We start from the raw sequence: 24,164 nt of genomic DNA, 5'->3' as shown, positions 1-24,164 counted from the left end.
CTAACCAGAGATTCAAAATTTTAGTGACGCTTTCATGCACTCACAGGGCTCGCTGTGCTTGAGCAGCTTCTCATTCAAGACTCAAGAAAAGTCTGCAAAAATTAGTTAACTGAGTCCCACAGCAGCACAGCTGGATTACGTAACCCAAAAAGCAGTGTTTTTAATGGCGTGGAGACCAAAGATTCTATGACTGCTACAGACAATACAGCAAAAGCAAAGGCAAGGTGATCTCTGCCCCTGGAGCATGGCTCAGTGTGACTGACAAGAGGCAGCAGGAGGAAAGAACACAAGAGGTACAGGTGAACAGAGCAGGAGTCCAAAGAACTGACAGAGGTCAGCATGACCTGGAAGGATGACCTATTGTTAATCCTGTTGCACAGGACAGACCTTCTGTCTAGCACAGCTCTGCCTTACATGAAAAAGCAATGTCAGCAATAAAGAAGTGTTAAGAATTGGTCCTGTGCCATTACCAGTGCATCACATGTTGCCACTGGGTATCGCGCTTGCTGGAATGTGCCCTAGTGTCTTGGGAGCATCAGTCCCAAGGTTCTTTCCACATATCTCAAGTCACATGGAAGCAAAACTCCTACCAGAAGCCTCAGAGAGCAGGTTGGCTTGCCACACTCCTCTACCACAGGGCCAAAAACCAGACATACACTTATTTTAGATTTTTCTAAGCTCAAATCTTACTTATCTCCCATTCAGGCAGTCAAATGGAGAAAAGTATTTTGCATTCAATTGCCCAGGTGGGGGCCACATCACTAACGTTTAAGTGATGTCCAGTGCTTCAATGGAGAACCGTAAGGTGCAGCCCCATGGATGGGGGGTTTGGGTATGAATCTCAGAAGCTATGGGTGTCTATATATCATTTTAGAAGAGGTGCTTAGGTAAGTGGGCTCAGGTTGCATTGGCAATTAGGCACCAAATATTTCAGAAATATTTTCACAAATATTTCAGGTGTCAAATTGGCTGCTGAGATTGTTATATGCCCCTAAAACTCCATCTCTTATAGTATAAGATAGGATGCCAATGAAACAGGCTAAGTCATAGAATAAACTGGGATGTTGGGATCAAATACAGAAAAAGACAGCCACATCATGGGTGATGTGTAAGCTTGTGCCTGTGCTTTCATCTCACAGCAAAAACAAGGCAGTTTGGACAAATTTGAGTTCTTGGCAAAAGAGAGTCTGGCACCACCTCTATCTGGGGTAAAATTAGCCACAACTGTCAAGAGAGAAACAAAACTTTCTGGATCTGAGAAGTGAAAACACAATATTTTCCACAACTGGAGATGCTCTTTAAGAAAAAAAAAAAAAAAAAGAAGTCAACTTTTCTATTTCCATACTTTTCTTCCACGGTCACTTCATGATCAGAAGAGAGTGGGCTGAATACCTTGCAGCAGATTACGCTGCTGTTATTTTAGGGCCCATCAGAAATACTGTATTTTTCCTGAAGAATCTTGTTATCAAAAAATTGCAGCCTAATTTGGCATACTCAGAGATTTCTGTAGGTCAGATAAGATTTGAGTAAACATTTGAAACTTTGGCTAAATAGCTAAACTGTACTTGTAAAGCACAGTTAAAGTACAGTTCATGATGAAAAGAAGAGTCTCCCTCTGCCTTTCGGAACTTGTTTCATATTCTGAAGAGCACTCCCAAGTCAAGGCAATTCATTTCTTTAGAATAAGATTTCCAGAGGTGTATTTACAGACAGACAGAGTTGTGACAAGTTGAAACCCCTCCTGCCATGAGTACATTTAAATTTTTGACCTTCCATTACCTTTTCTATATTTTTAGGGTTCTTGAAATTCAAAGTGAAGTCTTATTACGGTTCTTATTATAAGCAAATGTGCAAAATCTTCCAACATTCAAAAAAGCCACATACTAAAAGGGTTTTCTTCAGGACTAGACAGCATCATTACAATGACCCTTTCATTTGACCTCTTCTGTAACCCAGGCCTGATGAACATCTTTGATTCCAACATCTCAAAGCAACATCCACTTACAAGACTGTCAGTTTTCTCTGAGAGCTGTGGAGATGTTTTCATGAAAAATGCTAAGACAGAGGTTAGTGAGCAATGACAGGATAGAGAGGCCAAACCCTTGGCAAACTGTCCAGGATCCAGCCAGTAATTAAAATTCAGCATTACCAGGGCTTATGAAACTGCAATACTTTTAATTCTTCAAAGATACTATCTGGGGATGGGAATTTTACCGTTCATTTTACAATTCTGTTTATAACTTATATGACACAGTAAAATGGAAAACACAAGAGAGAGGAGCTAATGGTAACTTCGACAGTGGTTTTCAAGGTGAGGCTGACAAAATAAGGGACAAACAAATATGTTTTCATTGTTTAGTTCTTTTCTGTAGACAGACTTTAGGCACTTAATATTATTTAGTGAAAGACAACAGGAAATATTCCCTATTGAGTTTTGTTGTGGTGACTCAAAAAACTGCTGCCCCAAGAATCCACCCTGCCACTCCAGCTCCACAGGTAATGATGACCCCTCCACATGCTGCTTGTCCTTCCCTCTGCTGCTTAGTTTCACACACAAGCCTCTTAGCACAAATCCACTGCCCTTAAACAGGAGAGACACTCAAGCATGATGACATCTGAAACTGCAGCTACAAGGTTATCAGAGACCAGCTGTCAATGATCCATGTTTCAGTGTCCCCTTTCTGCATCTAAATAGTGTTGTCTCCATTTCATGGGGAGTAGAAGGACAGATGACCATATTGCACAACTCCTAAAGTGGTTATCCCCTTCCTCCATTCATCGTCTCGTGACTCTAAGTGTAAAAGATCCACCCTACTACAAAGCTGCTGTTGTGGATATGGATCCAATGGTCCTTGGCTCCCTTTGAAATCCATGGGAGAATAGATTATGGGATACACGTGGCAAGGTATGCAATGCAGCAGATCTATTCACTTAGTGTAGAGTCCAAGCCAATAATTTTAATAAAGGTGATTAAATAAGAAAACCACAAAACACTTTGGTGCGTTTGCATTAAACTCAAGAATTCTTCTTAGATCTATCTCAAGACATGTTATACTTCAGTCCTTTCCCTTAACATAGTCACATCTCAGAGTCGGAACTATTCAACTACTTAATGAGCTAAGGTTTGATCCACAGTACGCTGAAGGCATTCAGATGTGTTCCCCAGTCTCTGATAAGCCATATAGCCAGTGAAAAGTATATCAAATCCCTACCTTTGCTTTATAACATATGGAGCTATGCAGAAAACTCTACAAGGAATACAGGAAAATTTTGGTGTCTGCATGTTCTTAAAACACAAAAACTTATCCATTTAATTAAGAATGAGAATCATCACCATACTGCACCAAAGGAAAAAAAAATACAGTTTTGGGAGCGGAATTCCTACCTTTGTTGTTTTTGGAGACAATCCTTTTACCAAGCTGAGGAATATGTAAAAGCCAGAGTCGCTTTTGATGTGTTGCATGTCAGAAGTCTCAGTTCTTTTCTTGAGAGACTTCATTCACACCCAGGAGCAGGAATAGGTCACATTTGTTCTAGACAAGAGCCATTTTAGTGAAATTTGGCTGCTTTCAATATTTTGAAGTTGACAGAAAGAGCTCAAAACTGGGCCAGTAGGAAACATAGCCAGAGAATATTTTGACAATTCTTATATAATTTTTTTCATTTAATAATTGATCAGGAAGGTCAATGCCACAAATCAGGAGTCAACTCATCAAAGTCAGTGCAGTTTCACCAGCATTCAGATTCTGCTTGCTAAGAAGTACTCATGGTTATATCATTTCCATACTCTAATTCCAAGGACTAGAAGCCTGTGAATGACGCCAGTCAAAAATGTGGTAACAATAAAGAGGGTAAAGGATGGTGACATTTTCTCAGCTAGTCAGTGTAAGCAAACAAACAAAAATAAAAAGGGAGGAAAACAGGCTTGGCATAGATGAGCTCTTCTGTATGTTGCTTTCCACACATAGAGCAATTTAATCTTGAGTCAGCACGAGTTAGCAAAGGAATGACAGGTTGTTACAATTACAAGCTGCTTTGGAAGTATTACTATCAGTGATGCCGCTATCTATGTTTAGTATTGTTATTGATGCTATTAATACTGCTTGTACAAGCGTTTAATGTTACTGTACTGATGTAAATAACATCTGGATTAACAGTTGAGAGAACAACATGATGCGAAACAGATTGATAGCTGAAGAAGCAGCATTTATTGGGTCACATTTCTGGGTTACATTCCTGCAGATGTGCATTCATACTACAGGAGTGAATGGGAGGCTTTGTCAAATAAGCACCCCAGGATATGACTTGCGAAAGAGGACATGATGCTGTGACTTTTTTTTCCCCTGCCTCTGCAAGGACAGATTTGTAACCAGATCACAGTGGCAGAACTGACCACAGAAACTCTAAGCCTCAGTCATTCTAAATTAGCCACGAGGAAGCATTATCCAAGAATTCAAACCAGACCTCTTGGCATCTTGTTTGTATTATTTGTGGTTTCTGACTTAACACCACAAGCCACCCTTTGCCCCAAACTCCTTTAATCACAATCATAGCTGGGGGCTCAGCAGAGACCTGAGCCTCACAGTACGGAACACAGCGGAAAAGCTGATACATGCTCCACACATTGTGTATAGTCTAAATAGATGACAGAAAAAAGGAGACTGAAATCTAACTTCTTTACATAGAAAACCCTGAGGGACTTGGATAAACATTCACTTTAACAGGATTTTCACTGCAATAAACTTTTTGCCAACCACTGCTTCAGATGTATGAAGAATTGTCCCATTTGAATTAGATACCATCGTGGTGCAATGTTAGAAGCCCTCTCCAAATTTCTGCCTCTCCTTTTCTTTCCCCCCCAGCTGCCTTCCAAGCTGTCCAACTGCAGGAGCCTAATGGGATGTAATATCACAAGCAGAAATGTAGCCTGGTCCCCTCTGAGTGACCTGGAGATGAGCTGAGACACTGACCACAAAGGATAGGTAGGGTTCAGCTGTTTCAACGCACACACCTAATGTAATTTTAGATGCTGTATTCTGTCCTTCTGCTCCTACTCAAGGTGGTACAAGTCTCCCCAAAGTCCTATATCACAGCTATGTTTAGGCAATTGAATTCTATTTTAAGGGAATGACCCAGTGCTCTAGGTTTACGGACCACCACATCCTCCACCAAGATGTGCCTGGAGGTACATCGACATCAGCATTTTAGTCTGGAGTGCACATGTATTTTAGAAATTAATCCTCTTATGGCCCATTCACATTGTGGTGCAGGTTGAAGGCATCTGAAGACTATTCCTTTTCAGTTAAAGGGCCCTGGAAGGTGCTTTTGGGAAGAACATCTAGTAAAATCCAAAAGTGATTTTGAGGTGACATCTAAAACCACAGTAAGAATTATTTGCCCTCTTCATCAAATGCTGCCTTTCACAGCTCTTCCTCTTCAGCACTGCAATACGCTAAGTTTACGTTGCCTGTAAAGGCTGTTAAGTCATAAAGTTATGAAAACAGCACTGAACTAAGCTTTTGCCAAGTGAGTACACCCTTAGTCCACAGCCAAAAGGCTCTCTCTGCCCTGTGCCCCAACCTGCTGCAAGATCCCTAACACATACTGCCTGACTCAGGTGCATTGCCTGTGGGGATGCCACTATCCTGATCTATGTAGTGCTTATTCAAGGTCAGACATCTCCAGGAGGTCCTGTTCACTGATTCCAGTCAACATCACACCAGGGCTGCCTGGCCTTGCCCCAGGCCACCAAAGCCCCCCTCATCCCAAATAAAGCCCACAGAAGCTGATCCTACTGACAAAAAAAGCAAAGGTTGCTTTATAAAGGTAAAGCCTCTTTTCCTGCTTGGGAATTGCAGACTTTAGGGAAAAGCCTTTCCACATGCTGAATATTGCATTAACATGCTCTATGCAGATGACGTTCCTCCCTGAATTGTCACTGTGCCCAGGTATGACAGCAGTCCACTGGTTTTGTGCCATAGTGTGGTTTCGAGTGGCTGGGTTCCCATGGTGTCCATGAAGGACAGAAATGCCTCATTTATTCAATATTTAAATTACAATTTTAGCAGAAATAAGTAAAATGCTAAGAAACCTAAGTGTTAATTGCACTATGCATTAAATGAAATTAGATAAAATACGGCTGCTGTATCCATGTTCTATTCAGGTTTCCTCTGATGGCAAGAGAGAAAAATGGTCCCACCTGCCATGACCATAGTAAACAGGGGCTTGTAAAAGTGCATTAAAATTGCTTTGTTCTATTGGTTTATAAACGGGAAGTGCAGTCCCAGGTAACTGCTCTGCAGTCACAGAAAGCCTGTGGGAGATTCAAGTGAAGTCAGCTATTTGGAGCTGAAATGCAGTACCTGAAACCCAGGGCCATCTTTTGCATCTGCTTTGATCACTTCAAATTCTACTAAGAGTCCCCTCCTTCATTTAAGGAGCATTTAACCTGGCCATGTTTCTAGGGAATGGAAAACTCCTCTGGAGAAGCTTTTTCAAGAAATCAACATTAAAAGTTAAGCATATTAACTTCATACAGCAGAGTTGTCCCCAAGAACCGAATGAGCATGCTGAACCCTTTTATTGTCTGTTGTACATTAATTATATTCATTTCAGTGGTGAAAGGTAAAAAATGTAATTTCCAGCTGCAGTTGCCCAAGTTTTGTGATATTTTATGTCTATCACCGGAACACACAGAATGACCCATTTAATTTTACTTTACAGGCATTTCAATAGCTATCATCACCTCATCAGAATTAGCCATTAGAGAAGGAAAGTTGCTTCTTAAAATGTGAAGGCTAGAGGCAACATAGAAAGCCACCTTACATATTTTAAAAGGCCAATTTTTAACTTCTTTGGGTTTTAAGCCTGTTAGCATCAATAGGCAGACTTTACCAACGTCAGGGAACGGTACATTCTTGGCCTGAAAAGCAATGGGAGATGAACTATATGTTTGTGAATAGACACTAAGCGAGTACTGAAGAATCCCAGTGAAATATCTAGTATAGCACATGGTTTCCCACAGCAGCTGCAATCAGGTGCTTTGCAGAAAAGCAATCAGTATGAGGTAACTGACCATGCATACAAGACTCATTCAGTCTCTGTTTTACCAGTGACCCAGCCACATAAATCCCTCTGAATGGACACATTTCCCCATCCAGAAGTAACCTAAGTTTCTTTAAGAACAGGTATTCCACCTATATTTAAAGGGATCCTCTTGGTTTCTTGTGGTTTCACTGTGATTGTCCAGCTTTCACAGAATCACATAATCACCAGGTTGGAAAAGACCTCTTGGATCATCGAGTCCAACCATTCCTATCTGCCACTAAACCATGTCCTTGAGCACCTTGTCTACTCATCTTTTAAATACTTCCAGGGATGGTGACTCCACCACCTCCCTGGGCAGCCTCTGCCAGTGCCCAATGACCCTTTCCGTGAAAATTTTTCCTGATATACAGTCTGAACCTCCCCTGGTGGAGCTTGAGGCCACTCCACCTCGTCCTGTCCCCTGTCACTTGGGAGAAGAGGCCAGCTCCCTCCTCTCTACAACCTCCTTTCAGGTAGTTGTAGAGAGCCATAAGGTCTCCCCCTCAGCCTCCTCTCCTCAAGGCTAAAGAACCCCAGTTGCTTCAGCCACTCCTCTTAAGACTTGTTCTCTATCCCCTCACCAGCTTCGTTGCTCTTCTCTGGACACACTCCAGAGCCTCAACATCCTTCTTGTGGTGAGGGGCCCAGAACTGAACACAATATTCGAGGTGCAGTCTCACCAGTGCCGAGTACAGAGGGAGAATAACCTCCCTGGACCTGCTGGTCATACTGTTTCTGCTACAAGCCAAGATTCCATTGGCCTTCTTGGCCACCTGGGCACACTGCTGGCTCATGTTCAGTCGGCTGTCAGTCAAGACCACCAGGTCCTTCTCCTCCAGGCAGCTTTCTAGCCACTCTTCCTCTAGTCTGTAGCACTGCACAGGGTTGTTGTGCCCCAGCATTCAGCCTTGTTAAACCTCATGCCATTGGTCTCAGCCCAGCAGTCCAGCATGTTCGGATCCCTCTGGAGAACCTCCCTAGCCTCCAGCAGATCCACGCTTCCTCCCAGCTTAGTGTTAACTGCCAACTTGCTAAGGGTGCACTCAATGCCTTCATCCAGGTAATTGACAGAGATATTGAACAGGATTGGACCCAGCACTGAGCCCTGGGGGACACCCCTTGTGACCGGCCTCCAGCTGGAGTTACCTCCATTTACCACCACTCTGTGGGCCCTGGCATCCAACCAGCTTTTCACCCAGGAGAGCATGCGCCTGTCCAGGCCAAAGGAAGTTTCCTAAGCAGAATGCTGCTAGAACCAAAGCATTTCTTCTTTTTCTTTGAATTGTTCATTCTGGTGAAATATTTGGAGCCTGGCAAGATGTAACTGCATACCAAAAAATTACGACATAAAGCATCTGGCATTGGCATCAACTAGAGTAATGTGCTTACTCCAGAGCAGCTGTATTACCTGGCATCTATGTGAGTCTCTTAACCTTTACATGAAGCAGCCACTACCTGCAAGATGAAGTTGTATCACAAGCTGTTCTGAAATGCGATGCATGTGGTCCAGAGTCTGGAGTACAAAGAAAGGAAAGACATTTCCCCTCAATAGTGCAGGCAACAAAGACTTGAAAGTATTTTGCTCATCCTATTGAGTTAAGAGGACGGTCTTAGATGTTGTTTCATAGGGAAGAATTCAGAGAAGAGGAGCATGGAAGAGTCAGACTTGGGTGATGGACCTCCTCTGAAACAAAGACTTTATGAAAAATAAGATTATCCTATTACCTCAGTCCAGTTCCTTGAAGTGGTTTGGTTTTATCGCACCTAAAGAAAAAGCTCCTAATGTCAGTAATGCCAAGATGTGCCACTGGAAGAGCAACTGGTTTACCCAGTCCTAAGAAACCGCAGCACAAATCCCTTTAATATATAGAAGGTATGTCCCACTTGTGAAATTTGGTCATAGATTAATTTTACTCACTTTTGTATCTAAGCTCACATTATTCCCCAAGAAAATGAATTTATCTTTAAAATCCTACATCTATGGCAGCAGAATAGTCTGAAATCTGAGTGGAGTGCATCATATTTTACTTTCTGGAATATGAACAGTTCATGTTCCAGGTGATGCACATATGGCTACTTCAACAACTGCACCAACAAATATAGGTTGTTTCCACTACTTAATTTGCTTTTTTATCTTTTTTTTTTTTAAACACCCGTGGGCAAGGACAATGAAGGAAGCGAGAAGGCTATTCCAAATCCTTTATTCCACTGATGTCTAGAAACAAAGATCTTCTGACAAAGCATATTTCAATGTCCTTTGTTTAACCTTCCCCCTTGAAAGATTCAAACACAGAGCCTTTGTTCTCTGGTGCTTTGTTGGCTAACCTACAGGTTATGCTTTGATAAATATCCAACAAGCCAAGGAAACATCAAGGCTTTTCCTTAAGATGCGTAGTTGCTATTTTGTCTTACATCTTCTATTCTTGTTAGACATTATCATAAGTATTTAGGAGGTCTTGCCTCTGAAGCTCCCGTTTGCTGTTAGTATAGCAAGCTAAAGTACCCAGTGCTGGTATTTTATCTTTTTTTAGCCACTTAAGTCTTCATCAGATCCCTCAGAATTCACACTTCTGACTCCATCTCAGGAGAGGAGGCAGTGAGTTTCATCTTTACAAAACGATCACGTCCCCAGGGCTTGACACGCACTTTAAAGCAAAACCAGAAACCAAATCGGAGTGATATTGCAGTGCTCTAGAAACAGGAGGTTGTAGCAAACGACTCTTCTGGCATAACATGAATAAGCCCACAACAAAGTTGCTAGCACAGCCATGTCCACACATATTATTACTGATATACAGCAGAATGTACACAGTCCTTTAGTCTTAGGCTCAGAAATTACAACTTGGTGAGTTCATTGGCAGTTAGAGATCCATACTTTGAAGTTAGGATAGTGCTGCTACAAGTTGCTACTAAGGGTACCTCCTTGGCAAGGCATGCTTCAGTGTGGCTTTCTAAAGCAAAACCATTAATGTCTGCACTGATGACATAAAAAAGAAATTGAATAGAAATTGGTGGGATAAACTGGTGTGGAGAGGAATGGCTGCTGTAAAAGCTGTTTGCAACGTGCTTTGCTTCAGATCTTTGCTATTTTGAGATACTAGGTGCACTTCTCTCCCAGGTTACAAAGTTCCCTAAGTACTTTGTCTCTCAAGAGTCTTCCCTTCAGTAACCTTTTCTTTCTGAGGTTAGCCTCACTACTTCACAAAGTCAGTTGAGTTTTCTTCAATGTAGTTTTAAGACTCAGGACTCTAACTCAACCCCCAAGTGACCAGGACAAAGAGTTCTGTAAACTTCCACATCTACTTCCTTTCTCCATAGGTAAAAACGTGCTTTGCATTACAGAATCACAGAGTCACAGAATCACAGAATCACATAAAATCATTGAGTGGTAGAGGTTGGAAAAGATGTCTGGAGATCATCTAGTCCAACCCCCTGCTAAAGCAGGTTCACCTGCAGACCTACTGCACATTGTACAAGAACGTGTCTAGATGGGTCTTGAATATCTCCAGAGAAGGAGACTCCACAACTTCCCTGGGCAGCCTGTTCCAATCCTCCATTACCCTCACAATAAAGACATCTTTCCTCATGTTGAGGTGGAACTTTCTGTGTTCCACTTAGTGCCCATCGCCCCTTGTCCTTACCTAGTCTAGAAATCAAAAAGACAGTGTCTATTTTTCTTAGAAGAGACACGACAGAGCTGTCTTCCAGCAGGAATGGAGGGCCAAATGACCTGCATGCCTCCTAAATGGAACATGGTCCAATCCTGGGAGGAATTTTCTTTCCTTGCTGCCTATTTGATGAGCCAAATGTCCTTAGTTGCCCATGAGAATCTGCCTGTTTGGGTTTGCCATCCTGTCCTTGGGTTCCCATCAAAGTTGGTCATCTAAAGTACCCCAGGCCGCTTGGATCACTGCCATTCAGATTCCCTATACTTCTCAGGACTGGTTTTGGTCATTATTCGAACATAATAAGGGCTATCAAAGGCTCAGAGAATACTGCAGTCCTACATTAACGGCTGTGTGACTACCAAAAGCAACATCACCTATGATCCCCTTGCCTCCTTGCCCAGCCATCCATTCTCTCTGCTCTAACAACTACAGCTTTAGGGTTCACCTGTACATTTTCAGCCAGATCAGAAGGTGGAGCTGACCTTTCACATGGCAGCATACTTACCAATGCCAGGGCAAAGGAGGAGGCAAGAAATCATGGCCTGGGATGGTGAAAGGTGCAGGTGCCTCTTTTAGCTAGTAGCACAGTCTCCAACTTAAGCTGCTCAGGAAACCATACCTTTAAAGATGTTGCACTCTGACAGGACTTGTCTCTCACAGATGTGAAAACAGAAGGCCTGACCTCTTGTGGTCATTAAACACCACGAAACCAGTGAATTGCAATTTTCTTAATTCCTCAATCTTCTGTCTTAGTATTTTCTACCATACATAGTCACACACCAATGGTTGAGTACGTTGGATTCCCATCAGTTACCTCTTGTTGGGGTGGCACAAACCGTAATTATTAACATTTTGCCAAGCCCTCTGGGAACCTTGTCTGAAAGGTATTTCAGTCCAACTTACAATCCCAGCAGAATTTCTTCTACAAACATCAGAGAGCTGCTGGGGCCACATCACCATTTTCAATTTCAGGATTGTTTCACAGACATTTAAAGCCACGTACGTAACTCACAGCACTCTGGGACAAGTTAAAGATGAACTTAGACTTAAAAGATTCATACTTGCTTGAAGTGCCTGGAGCTGGAATCAAGCAAAATGTAGTCTCCTGGTTTATTGTACATGGTGAATGATGAACGGTTGTTTTAACAGTAAGGGACTCATTGGGACAGAAAGCAAACCAGCAGTGCTACAGTGTTAGGCTAATGTATATTGAGAAGCTGCTATGCTTCCTGAGAGCAGAAAAATGCTTTAACTGCAAGGATGCTCTACCTGGGCAGGTGCAGAAAACAAGGACAGAAGGCAAAGGGAAGGCTATAAGCACCTGTACCACTCCACACAGACATAATCAAAGGTTTTTGATGGGTAAATGCACAAGATTCTTCCCCCTTTGCTATATGCAGATTCCCTCAGTGCAAGAAGTGCACAGCTAAAATAGCACAGAGCATTATTTTGAGCATCTTGATGTGTCTCCTGCAGCCAGAGCAGCCTCCTCAGGGTGAGCTCCCATCACAGGCTATCACTGAGATAATTACTATTTGTGACAAAGTGGAAAAATGTACTCTGTCCCTTCAGGGAGGTGGAATAAGTCGTAATGGGGAAAGCAAATATGTGCTGCATACACAGGAGCAATTTTTGTCAGTGCAATGCACGCATACTGCCTCATCTCCTCATCTCATGGCACCAGAGGGGCCAAAATCCCAAAGAGTAACTGGAGTAGCTTTTCTGCAGTAGATGACTCCAAACAGAACACAGCAGTTGTCACCTCTGCAAATGTGTCACCTGTGATAACACCCCACTCACGTACATTGTGTCAGCAGGTTGTATAAACCCTAGACCCTCAGGAAAACTGAGATGGCCAAAATGGGAAGGAGCCAGAGGGTTAACATTAATGGTCCTGGTTTCATCTGTCCTTTGCTGTTCAACTTGGTGTTTGTGCAGTGCCAAGTTCAAAGGGATCTGAGCGAGGATGAAGCTATCTTGCACTCCAGGAGCAATAGAAATCTATGAAAACCACAAAATATGGTGACACTTACTTTAGTTCTGCAAACCCTGGAAACAGCCCCGACGATAGTACATTTCATCATAAAACTATTAGATAACACACGCGTGTTTTGGAATCATCTCATTTTATACGTTCCTCATTCAAAGTATTTACTTCTGCATGATTTTTCCTCATAAAGAACACTGAGCACATTGATAACTAAATCTGATTTCAGATCTTTTTGCTGCGAATAAGCAAAATATGCTGTTAATTGGCATGCTATGTTTTCTCCTGTCAAGCACGTTGGGTGAAGGAGCAGGATTCAGCCTGTGCAGCTTTGCACAGAGAAGGTCCCTTGCCCATCTTTCCTCTTGAGGGGTACAGTTTTCATGTGCATGATCCAATCTCAGTCCTCCTCGTGAAGCTTACAGGCAATGCTGTGTGTATACCTATGGAAATAGATACACATACTGCCTCTTCCAAGCACTTGTGTTTCTTAACTTGTTTTCAAGCATGCACAAACCCCTTTCTTCACAGTAAGAAAAGATGTGCAAAAGAAAGAGCCTCCAGAGCCTCGTTTGTGTTAATGCCTGATTCCCATTCAGCATTTTTCTGTGGTAGTTCTTGAGGAGTCCCATCATTTTACGTAGGGGAAAACTGAGGAACAGAGGTGGAAAAGGATGGAATAACTATCACCCTGGTGGGAATACACTCATCTCTTCCACTCACAGAACTATGTGATGGGAAACATTCAATGTTGGTGCAAGGAACTGTATTAAAGATTTGCCTGTTGCAAGCATGCTGGTGTTACAAGCTGCTATGAAGTTGGGCCCTCTCACTAGAGAAACAGATCCCTTCCTCGGGAAATAACCAGAGATCCTCTCAAAACTCTGAATGTAAAAAATGCACTCCTATGAGGTTTGGTTTTTCTTACACTCAATAATATTTGGCCAACACAAATCCCCTATTAATTACCCAAAGACCACTTCCATTGTGGAGGTTCATTGCAGGTTTGTATTAAACATCTTCTGACATTTGCAAAACCCAGGAAGAGTTTTATGTTTTTGTGAAGGCCACCTGGCTGCCAGTGAAGAACACAACGGCTCGCAGGAGCCCTAATTAGTGCGAATTACTTTTCTGTTGGAGCTGCCTTGACTCTGAGGGGCATGTCATCACTGTACAGTGAGGCAAGAGATGTCAATGGGGCATTGATGTCCATGTCACCAACTCTGAGACTATGCTGAGACCACAATCTGCACCCCACTGAGAGCTCTTGCAGAGCTCCCCAGGTCATCCTGCCATGGAGGAGAGTAACATGAAAGTATCAAAGAGTCAAGACACAAGTAGTGCAACTTGCGTCCATGCTTTAAAACAGGCTGAAGTGCTGTGAAGCTTTCCCCAGTATGGAAGGAAAAGGTGAATAAACCAGTCTGTGAAGCACAAATGTACTCAATAAAGAGCAGTATGCATGTGTGTATGTGCACATGCACAAAGAGGGAGAAAGAATAAAGAATCTACATAAACCTCGCCCCAAAAATTAAAGTTCTTTTCCTAGGGGAGATTATGTCCTCTTTCTATTGCCCAGGAAGAAGTGGGACTCGTGCTCGGGACAATCAGTGTGCACAGCATGGGAGAGATGCTCTCATGCATCCAAACTTACTCGACCGTTCTCTGCGACATTTTCCTGGCAACAGAAGGGCAGAGAATCAGCATTTCAGCTTCTGTTCTGCAATGCATGGCTCTCACTGGGCTCTCTCTTTCTGAAACATATGATGCACTAATGACGCCACCCAGGGATGACAAGCAGCTTAAGAGCTGGCTCTACCCTCTGGACACCTGGCACTCTTAACCATGCAGCAAGCGGCATGTGCTGGCTTGGGAAAAAGCCATTACCACTTTGGACAGCCACTGGGCCCAACTGTTAATTCAGTGCCTTCATGTCCCTCGTTGCTATTAATGTCAGAAAGCAAAGGAAAAAAATCAGGAGGAGGAATTGACTCGGCCATTGGAGCATGTTATTAGATTACAGACTCAAACCTCAGATGATGAGCTGTGATAGGATAGAGTAAAATAACAATGAATTAAACCAAAGAAAGCTCATGCGATGTCTAATCTAGAATAATGATCTATCCCTAAATCAGCTCAAGTTTTATTTTCTGAGACTTAAGGATCAAAACCTGTCATAACATTTAGGAAAAGCCCAACACACAGCACCAAAACAGGGGCACCACTTCTGAGGAGCTGCTGCAGCAGGTCCGGGTTGGGTCTGCCAGCCCAATCGCTTCTGGAGCAGAAGGACCTGGCTACATGAGAGTTTGTCCCCAAGAAAGCTCTCCTTGTAGCTCCCAGAGCTGGAAGTGCATTCCATTCTCATGCATGAAGGTTGATGTCATTTCCATAGCCTTTGTTTTTACAGCCTTAATTTAGTGTTCAATTAGATGTTGTTGCAAAAGGTCTCCTGAAGTGTTCAAAATCTAGAGGGGGTCAAGAAAAGCTGTTAAGAAGTCCCTCCTTTGACCCAGAGGAGGTTCACAAGCTTAGGTTAGTGTAGGCATTGAGTTATCATGCTCCCCAGTGAGGGCAGCTAAATCCTTTATTTGCCAAAGAGAACAACACCTCAACACTGCATCACTTTACCTGCAGAGGGAATTGGCTCCTGCAGAACTTCACAGCTGCAGAAAAGACAATGAGGAAAAGTCACCAGACCCAACCAAGAGGGGAAAGGTGAGGGAGAAAAATCCTTCCACCATGTTTACATGAAACAGAGATGCAGGGCCCTAGGACATCTCTGTTCCTTAAGCATACAGCTATCACTCTCCTTCCTAGCAGATCTCTGGGGCTTGCATTCGGTGTGTTTCTGTCAAGCCATCCATAAGCACTGCACACTGAAGTAATAAATTGCAAAGACTATATTCATCAGAGGTCGCTTTTGAACTGAGAGTATATTTGCAAGGACCCTCAGCTTTTATGTGTAGGTCCTACCTGTGCACAGGGAGGACAAACCTGGTCCAAGCAAAAGCTTAGGTCAGCCACATAGTGAATACTTTTATGTCACCAAAGCCATTATTGCTTGTGCAGCTGTACACAGAAGAAGTGTCAACACCTGGTCTCAACTCTACTCAAGCATAAGCAGTCTCCAGCACACAGACAAACTATGAGCTATTAGCAGTCTAAAATAAAATTCTACCACATACTGTGTAAAAATAAATAAACAAAGCCCTTTTCTAATTAAATAGATGATGAAAGGGAAAGCCAAGAAGCGGTGCAGCTGGGAGCCCTTTGGAATAATTAGATCTTCCTACTTGGCTTCAAAGTTTTTTTACTATCAGGAACATCAAGAAGGGTGTCAGCAAGAGACCTTCTCATTTCTTAGGTGAACAGCACTGAAGGATTTAAAATCTATTGAGAGAAGCCTGGGATTTTTTAAGTTCACCGAAGCCAAAGTAATTCACCCTGAATGCAACCCCTGAAGGTGACTATGGGTCTTAGAATAAGGATGTCAACACAGTGCTTTCATCGTTTGCTAGCAGAGCTGGTGCTGCACATGGAGCTTGCCTTGACCATTTAATTAATAAAGGGACCCACGCAGCTGGAATTAACGTGAACTTTCAAAGCATCGAAAAGTCCAGCAAAGGATCAAGTGATATTTTCATTTATATATATTAGCTTATTCTGGGCCATTGTTGTGTTCCTTGTTCAGATGATGCAGCAGCCTCTTACTCTCACACACCCCCTTACATATTTCCTTTCATTTTACCTCCACAGCAGTTCTGTGTGATGGGGGCTATCACCAATTAACACTGAACTGGAAGGGAATTTTAGCAAGCACAGCAGGGATTTTTTCTCCCCAAAATCTTTAAGAAAAGGGATTATTTCCCCCTGCACTCCTCCCCTAAAAATGGTGAGCTCCATGCCCATGTTTTTCTCTGATTTTTTTTTTTTTCATGCATGGCTTTACTCTGCCTCTTTTCCTTTTTTCTTTCATTTAACACCAAACAATATCAAGGACTATCCTTCAAAAAATATTTTCGTTGTAGTGTATTGAACAGGACTGGCTTCAATCCTGCCAGGTCAAAACGTTCACTCTGTTCCTCAACACTCCACAGAGTCCTATATATTAGCCCATGAGAATCCTGCATTTATTACTACCTGCAGTCAATGTAAACTATGCCTTTCTTCTTTCTATGCCAAGGGGCAAAGGTGTCAATTGATATGATCACAAAATAATATCTGACAGCACATTGGTCTATTTATAGACTCAACAGTTGGAATTTCACCCCTGTAATTTTTAAGCAACATGGGACTTCTGATTAAAACAGCCTGCAAACAGGGGTGATAAGGATTTTGAATCAACACAGATGGTCTAATCAAACATAAGACCTTGGGCTCTGTGCAGGCCTCACTGGATGACATTTTCTACCTTGTATGTTCATGAGAACAGAATATAATAATCTAATTGACTCATCTAGCCTTGAATCCTACTGATCCTTGGTACCATGAGTTCATCAACTATTGTGGCTTTCATGGTTGAGCTCTGTAGATAATCATCATCGAAGCCACAGCGGATCACTATCCCAGATGCTGAGGAAGCATGCATTTTAATGATCCATGCATCTTTTATTTAGGTGGCAAAGCAACTGGATATTGCTCCATGCAAGTCTCTTGTTCTAGAGAATGTTAGCTCTTTAAACATTCCTGTCTTTTCTTATTCTCAATTAAACACCCACTGAGGCCATTGCAAAAATTCCTTGTGATGGCCTCAGTGGGTATTTGATACCACTTTACAGAGAAAGAAACTGGTTCTCAACCAATGCCTGATCAAGCAGCTGCCCTTTGGATGAGAAATGAAGCTGAATCTGTAAGCAGTTGTAAGCACAACAGAACAGAGATGTTTTCTCAGGAGTGAGAGAGCTATCTTTAGTGTTCTTACCAATTCACTTGTGTTAAGTTTTGATTGACTTTTCAGGTGGAGCTTCATTTCTACTACTTCCAATTCATTCACCAAATCCCTGCCTGAAGGACATGCCACATAGGTACTGTGGTCTGTGTGTTCAGCATTGCTATGTTCCACCGCAGAGGAATAAAGTCATAGTTAGTCACTCTTGTTCAATAGCCTCATTTTGGGGAGCCATTTTAAACACTAGGATAGTGGGGGAGTTAGAGAACAATCCATTTATTCGGCGAGTATCTGACACCAAGAGCTCTAACATGAGTTCTGGAGGACTTAAGAAAAATGTGATGCGTGTGGTAGGGCCTTCCTGTGAGTGGCACAGGGGGCATTTAACATCACTGAAATGGCAGAAATCAGGAAGATCTGATTTTCTTCAAGCTTTGGGCTATTCTAAAAAGGGAACTTTTAGATAAAGTGCTGATCTTGGGATCAGAACATGCCATGGGCAGATGTGGTCATCAGTGATGGAAGAATCCCACCACTCATTATCATTATGGTTTTGTATAATACTTGTACGAGCTTGATGAAGTTGAGGACACCATCGTGCCTTTAGAATAGGAGGAGAAAGAGGGGGTTTCTTTGAACAATATTGTAAGCATAATAAAATGTCATCTAATGCAGATGACTTTCTTTATTTCACAGCTTTTACTGCCTTCAAGTGTCACTATAGTCACTCTGCCTTGAAGTGCTGGTCCTCCCAAATCCAGTCTTCACCAAAGCATTCTAGGCACAAAAGTGGTGCCCGAGGCTCCTGAGACACATAGAATATCTGGGGGAAGAAGAATAACTCAGAGCAGGATCCAGAACAACCAACCTATAGAGCATCCAGGGACTGGTGTCACAAAACACACCACACAAACGCTGAGAGAGTTAGAGCCGTTCAACCTCAAGAAGAGCAGGCTCCACGGGGACCTTATTGTGGCCTTTCAGTGCTTAAAGGGGGCCTATAAGAAAGATGGGGACAGGCTTTTTAGCAGGATCTGCTGCAGTAGGATGAGGCATACTGGTTTTAAATTAAAAGAGGGTAGACTCAGACTAGATATAAGGAAGATATTTTTGACAATGAGGGTGGTGAAACACTGGAACAGGTTGCCCAGAGAGGTGTTACATGTCCCATCCCTGGAAACATTCCAGGTCAGGTTGGATGGGGCTCTAAGCAACCTGATTGAGTGGAAGATGTCTCTGCCTACTGCAGGAAGGTTGGACTAGATGACCTTTAAAGGTCCCTCCCAAACTATTCTGTGATTCTATTGTTCTGCAGTGGGAATGAACATCGGACCTCTTTTGGCTGCTCACACTGTGCTGCACAAAGATGCCTCTCCTGATAGCATACTCATGACCCCTCCTGTCAAAATCTAGGTGGGGTCATTCCTCTTTCACAGGTCTTCCTCAGCATGGGAGAGGAGGGGTGTCAGTAAGGACAATGCTGCTCATTATGGGAGGTCTGGTGCTGCCTACAGAGGTGTGACACACTTCCTTGTCTCCCCAGAGACTGTCCTGAGAACATCAGGCTCTTTGGAAAGGTTTCAATCTCATCTGCTCAACCTCTTCTCCTTTACAGAAAGGAGTGAGATTTACTTGCAGGCTCTACACACTACTCTGTGGTAGAGGAGGTCTCTGCTTTCAGGGGTTTCTGCACTTGATTCATTTCTGGAGTGAGGACGGGACATCCACAGAAAGTGCAGTGTTGCTGTACGTTTAAGCAGTTACTACTGATTAACCCTGGAGAAGGAAGTGAGAGACCCAGGTTTAATGACTTTCTCTACCTCAGGGAATGCAGATCCACATTTTCCACCTCCCAGAAGAGTGTGCCACTGGTCTGGAGCTGGCAGTAGATCATTTGAGATCTAGAGGGGAGAACATAATGAGAGCAGCTGGGGCAACTCACGGAAACATAAATAAAAATTCTTTGTAGCAGATTAGAGAAGTCAAAGAGCAAAGAGAGTAAATGTAACATGTTTAACCAACAGACTTAAATTGATGCTTCCAAAATATAGCTGTTTGATGAAGGAACTGCACTCCTTTAGGTACCAGTACGAGACAGCACCCACCAATGTCAACATTGAGGTGTTTTACAAACACCAGGTACTGATGGGAGTAGATTTAACACATCATAATCCTCACATCAGGCATTAAACTATCCCCAGCTGCTCATTCCTTCCACCTCTTCCATGTACATTTGAAGATCTTTCTTGCCTAGACTACTGTCAGGTCAGAGGCACCACTGTACTGGAGCCTAATGTAGTCACTCGTCCTTTCCTATGTCGTCAGTGGAGATCATGGAAGTAGGCTGATTCATCTGCCTTAGAGGCTTTACTTGCTCCCAGGGAATACTTCTAGGGCAGAAACTGAGGCAGAAGTGGAGCTTAGGGTACCAGAACTAAGCAGAAGCTTGCTGGTGGACTTGCAAATTGCAGGGCTGAACTTGAATGTTCTAAATCCAAATGGAGATAGCCTCCAGCTTTCCCATAGCATAACACAGTTTCCCTATTCCCTGAACACTGAAAATCTTGCAGCTGCCTCGATGCCCTGTAATTATGTCTTTCTAAAGTGGAAACGCAAGGAAGTTCCCAGATAAAACAATATTCAGTGTTGAATGTCATTACAGTATCATTCAGTAGAAACCCAATGTGTCTCTGAGAGTCTGAGTTAAATATTTTGGTAGCTTCACTAGTTGTTCCTCTCTACAGCCTGACAAACATTTCACACTAGTTGCACAGCTTTTGGTTGGAAGAAATCCCAGCTTTGTTGACACTGACTTCAGTCAACTTCAGAGGGCCTCTTAACTCTGTTTTTTGGGCTTGTCAACATGCAATGGACTGAGACACACTGCCAGCAGGCAGCTCCTTCTAGAAAACATTATTTGAATCCAAATTGTCTCCGCGGCAATTTTTTTTAAAAAAACTTCATACTCTGCAAATTACATGCCTGTCAGAAAAGAATATCTGGATTAGTTCTTCATTTACAGAAGATCACATTTACACAAGATCATCCCCCTAATTCCTGCACCACCAACCCCCAAAATATCACATCCTGATCATTTAAATGGCTTCCACATGGCAATGTACAACCTGACTTGGTGCTGCTGAATAATAACCACATGCGAAGACAGATGAGCACAATTGCATTTTGAGATTATTTATACTTAGGAAAATAATTTCTTAAGGGGTTGTTTTTAACTTCTTTTACCTGAATGACCAAATGCCATTATTCCTCTTTTGCATGTGGAAAGCTTATGTTTCCCCTCCTGTCTGTGGTCTCCAGAAGCAAACAACACCTCTGCTTTGACATGGGTATTGATATATTTAGCTCTGTTTAATCAATGCATTCCTGGGGTTCTCAACTTAGATCCCTTTAAAAATACTCCACACTTGCAAAACAAGAAAACACCACAGGAAGCAGCCCTTGGACACCCTTCAGATATTTTCCACTTGATTCAAAGGAGAAAGTAGGAAAATAGCATCAAAGAGAGTGCTTAGCTCATCATTCAGTAAGAACAAGGACTCGTTTTATTACAACTCCAGTTTTACCAGATTATATTTATCAAGACCTAACTGAAAATGTTGTAGTCTACAGAAATTATAATTATTTACTTGTAATAAGGCAGAACCTAGAGACCTGAAGAAGGCTAAAGCTCCATGGTGCTAGGCATTGTACTGACAGTGGAAGACATCTAGGTTTTTTAAGAGGTTCTGCACACATACAACACAGGTGAGAAGATAAAATAAACACAGAGGAAAATATTTCATAAAAGATCTTAGAATAGGTCAGTCAAGGATGAAACTACTTTTTCTGTCACAACACTTGGTATACTGACAGAGATTGGGATGGATATCTGCTAGGGAAATCCTTGTCTTTACTTGACAGTTTATATTTACCTACTGATTTAACTAATTCATCTTCAATTTTTAATTCACAGAATTCAAGTTCAACTGGGCTGGGAAAAGTCCAACAAACTCTAATACATGAAAGATCTGTCCTCTCACTGAAAGCAGAGGCGGAAGCCGAGTGTGAACCATCTTGTCTAAGAGTCACCAGTAATGCTGTGCTTCATAACTGTTCAGTTCTTTTCAGGTACACTCAAGATATTTGTTCTTTGCAGAATCCAGCGGCAACAAGTCAAGTAGATTTTTCAGGTGAAAAATACTGCCTTGTTTCTTTCATGTATATCATCTGATAATTGCATTGGATCAAGATAGTTCTTTCATTTTGAGAAAAGGTGAAGAATTGTTCCCTCTTTGCTTCCTCCTTTTCATCCCTGATATCAGAGCCTTCTAATCTGTTTCCTCACAGCCATTTGATTTACAAACTGAAAAGACCCAGACTGACCAGTCCCACCAGGTCTTCCTTACTACAGAGAACAAGGCACAAACACAAGTTGTCTCTCTCCATTACTCCAAACCACTTCACCAGTACCTTCAACCAGTGGCCTTAGCTCTGGGCACACCCAGGGAAGACAGGGTTCACAGAGGTAAATGTCAACCAGAATGGGGGAGCAGAACCAGAAGAATTAGAAAGCATGCAGAGCTCTGAATACTGTCTGCTTAGATGCAAATGCTCTTGAAGTTAATAAATGGACAGAAAAAAAGTGATTAAAAAATAGATATTGCTTGCTTTTATGGTAGGAAACCAAAGCTTCAAGTTTTTGTTCATCATGAATAAACAGAAAAAGGGATTGAAATTCGGAGAGTGTTTTCAAACTTTCTAATTATTTATCACTAAATAAGGTCTGGAATAAACTGCTGTGGGTTTTACCTGCACTTCAGTTTTCCTCGTGTGGCTTCATTTTTGTCTCCCTTTTTCACAGCCATTTCAAAAATATTTGAAGATCAAGTGGCTGAAATTGAAAATGAAAAGGAGAGGATGAAAGAGAAAAGAGGCAAAAAAAAAAAAAGAAGAGAGGGAAAAAAACCTTGAAAAGAATTTTTCCAGAATGCAGATGATGGGTATTTTCAGTACTCATTGGAAAGGTCCCATCAGGTTGTCACCTCAGCCCCCCTGACGGTGCTCAGGGACCACTTCCCTTTTTCCCTTTGTTTGCAGCCCATCAAACTCAAAGTGCTTTATGGAAATGACTCACATTGCTCTGACTGCAGATTTGGGCCATGACTACTATTCTCTAAGCCTCAGCGGAAAGCAGGAAAAACCTTCTTTCTTTGAGTGCCAGCAATGGTCTCTACCTACAAAGCAAACACCAGATGCTAAAACAATGGGAAAATGTCCAAATATATATCAGACAATCCTAATTACAAAAATTTTACTCATAAAAAGCTGGAGACTGTTAAAAAAGAAATGCTTAGCTGGGAAAAAACCTCCACACTGCTATGCTGAATGTACTGTACTATACCATCACGACACGCAGAAGTGCATTTAAGTTGCATGACAGCAAGGTTACAGCGTTGTCTGTGATTAACTTGCTTCACATTTTCAGAGGTTATCAGTCATTTCAGAAAATTTTCATTTCTGCCTCTTGTCCCGTGTCTGGCAATACATCATATTGGAAGCTGATCCCATCCCAAACAGCTCTCAAATTTCCAGTTCAGCTTGGCAGGATTGTCATACCCTCTATCCAGGCTGTCCAAACTTACTACCCTGTTCGCCACAGTCCACTGACTGCTCTGCAAGGAAAATTGTAGTTTAAAACATGTGATTTGTTATTTTCTCACCAGAGACAGCTTCCCCAGCTCCGAGAAATCTGTGCTGAAATGGATTTTTTGCTCCACTGGACTCCATTGTCAAGACAAAGTATCCATCACCAAGGCAAGTATCTCTGGTGTAGGTACTTTCCTCAGCAGAGGTGGGGATTGTGGCGTCCAGGGGGGTTTCTTGAGCTGGAGAAACCCCAGGGCAGCACAGAGCCTCACCAGAAGTTGGCGGCTCTCATGAGAGTGGCTGAGGAGGCCTGGATGGGACCAGGAGTAATGGTGACCACCCCTCACTCCCACAGAAGGCAACCATAGGGACCACAGCGACCAGGAGTACTGCGACGAGGATGGGCAAACAGGGCATGGTGTGGCAGCTGGCATAGCAGCTGGCATGGAAGCGCATACAGGAAGGAAAGGCGTTCCACTGGCCAAGTAGGATACTTGAAGTACACATAACTTGGCAATGAGGCACTGTTCTGTGACCATCTGCACAGGTCAAGGAACACAGGGAAATTGTCCAAGCAGCCAGGGATCAGGTTAGGAAAGTTAAAGCCCTAATAGAATTGAATCTGGCCAAGGACATCAAGGGCAACAAGGAAAGCTTCTATACGTACATCAGTGATAGAAAGAAGACCAGTGAAAGTGGGGGCCCTCTCCAAATGTAAATTGGAAGTGCTCAGTTACCCAGGATGTTGAGAAGGCTGAGGAATTCAACAACTTTTTTACCTCAATCTTCACCAGCAAGTGGTCTAGCCACACTACCCAAGTCACAGAAGGCAAAGGCAGAGACTGGGAGGTTGAAGAATCACCCACTGTAGATGAAGCTCAGGTGA

Source organism: Cuculus canorus, chromosome 2, assembly GCF_017976375.1.
Source record: "Cuculus canorus isolate bCucCan1 chromosome 2, bCucCan1.pri, whole genome shotgun sequence".
In the NCBI taxonomy this organism is placed as follows: Eukaryota; Metazoa; Chordata; class Aves; order Cuculiformes; family Cuculidae; genus Cuculus; species Cuculus canorus.
The sequence above is the reverse complement of the archived record's forward strand: the minus strand, read 5'-3'. Positions refer to the sequence as shown.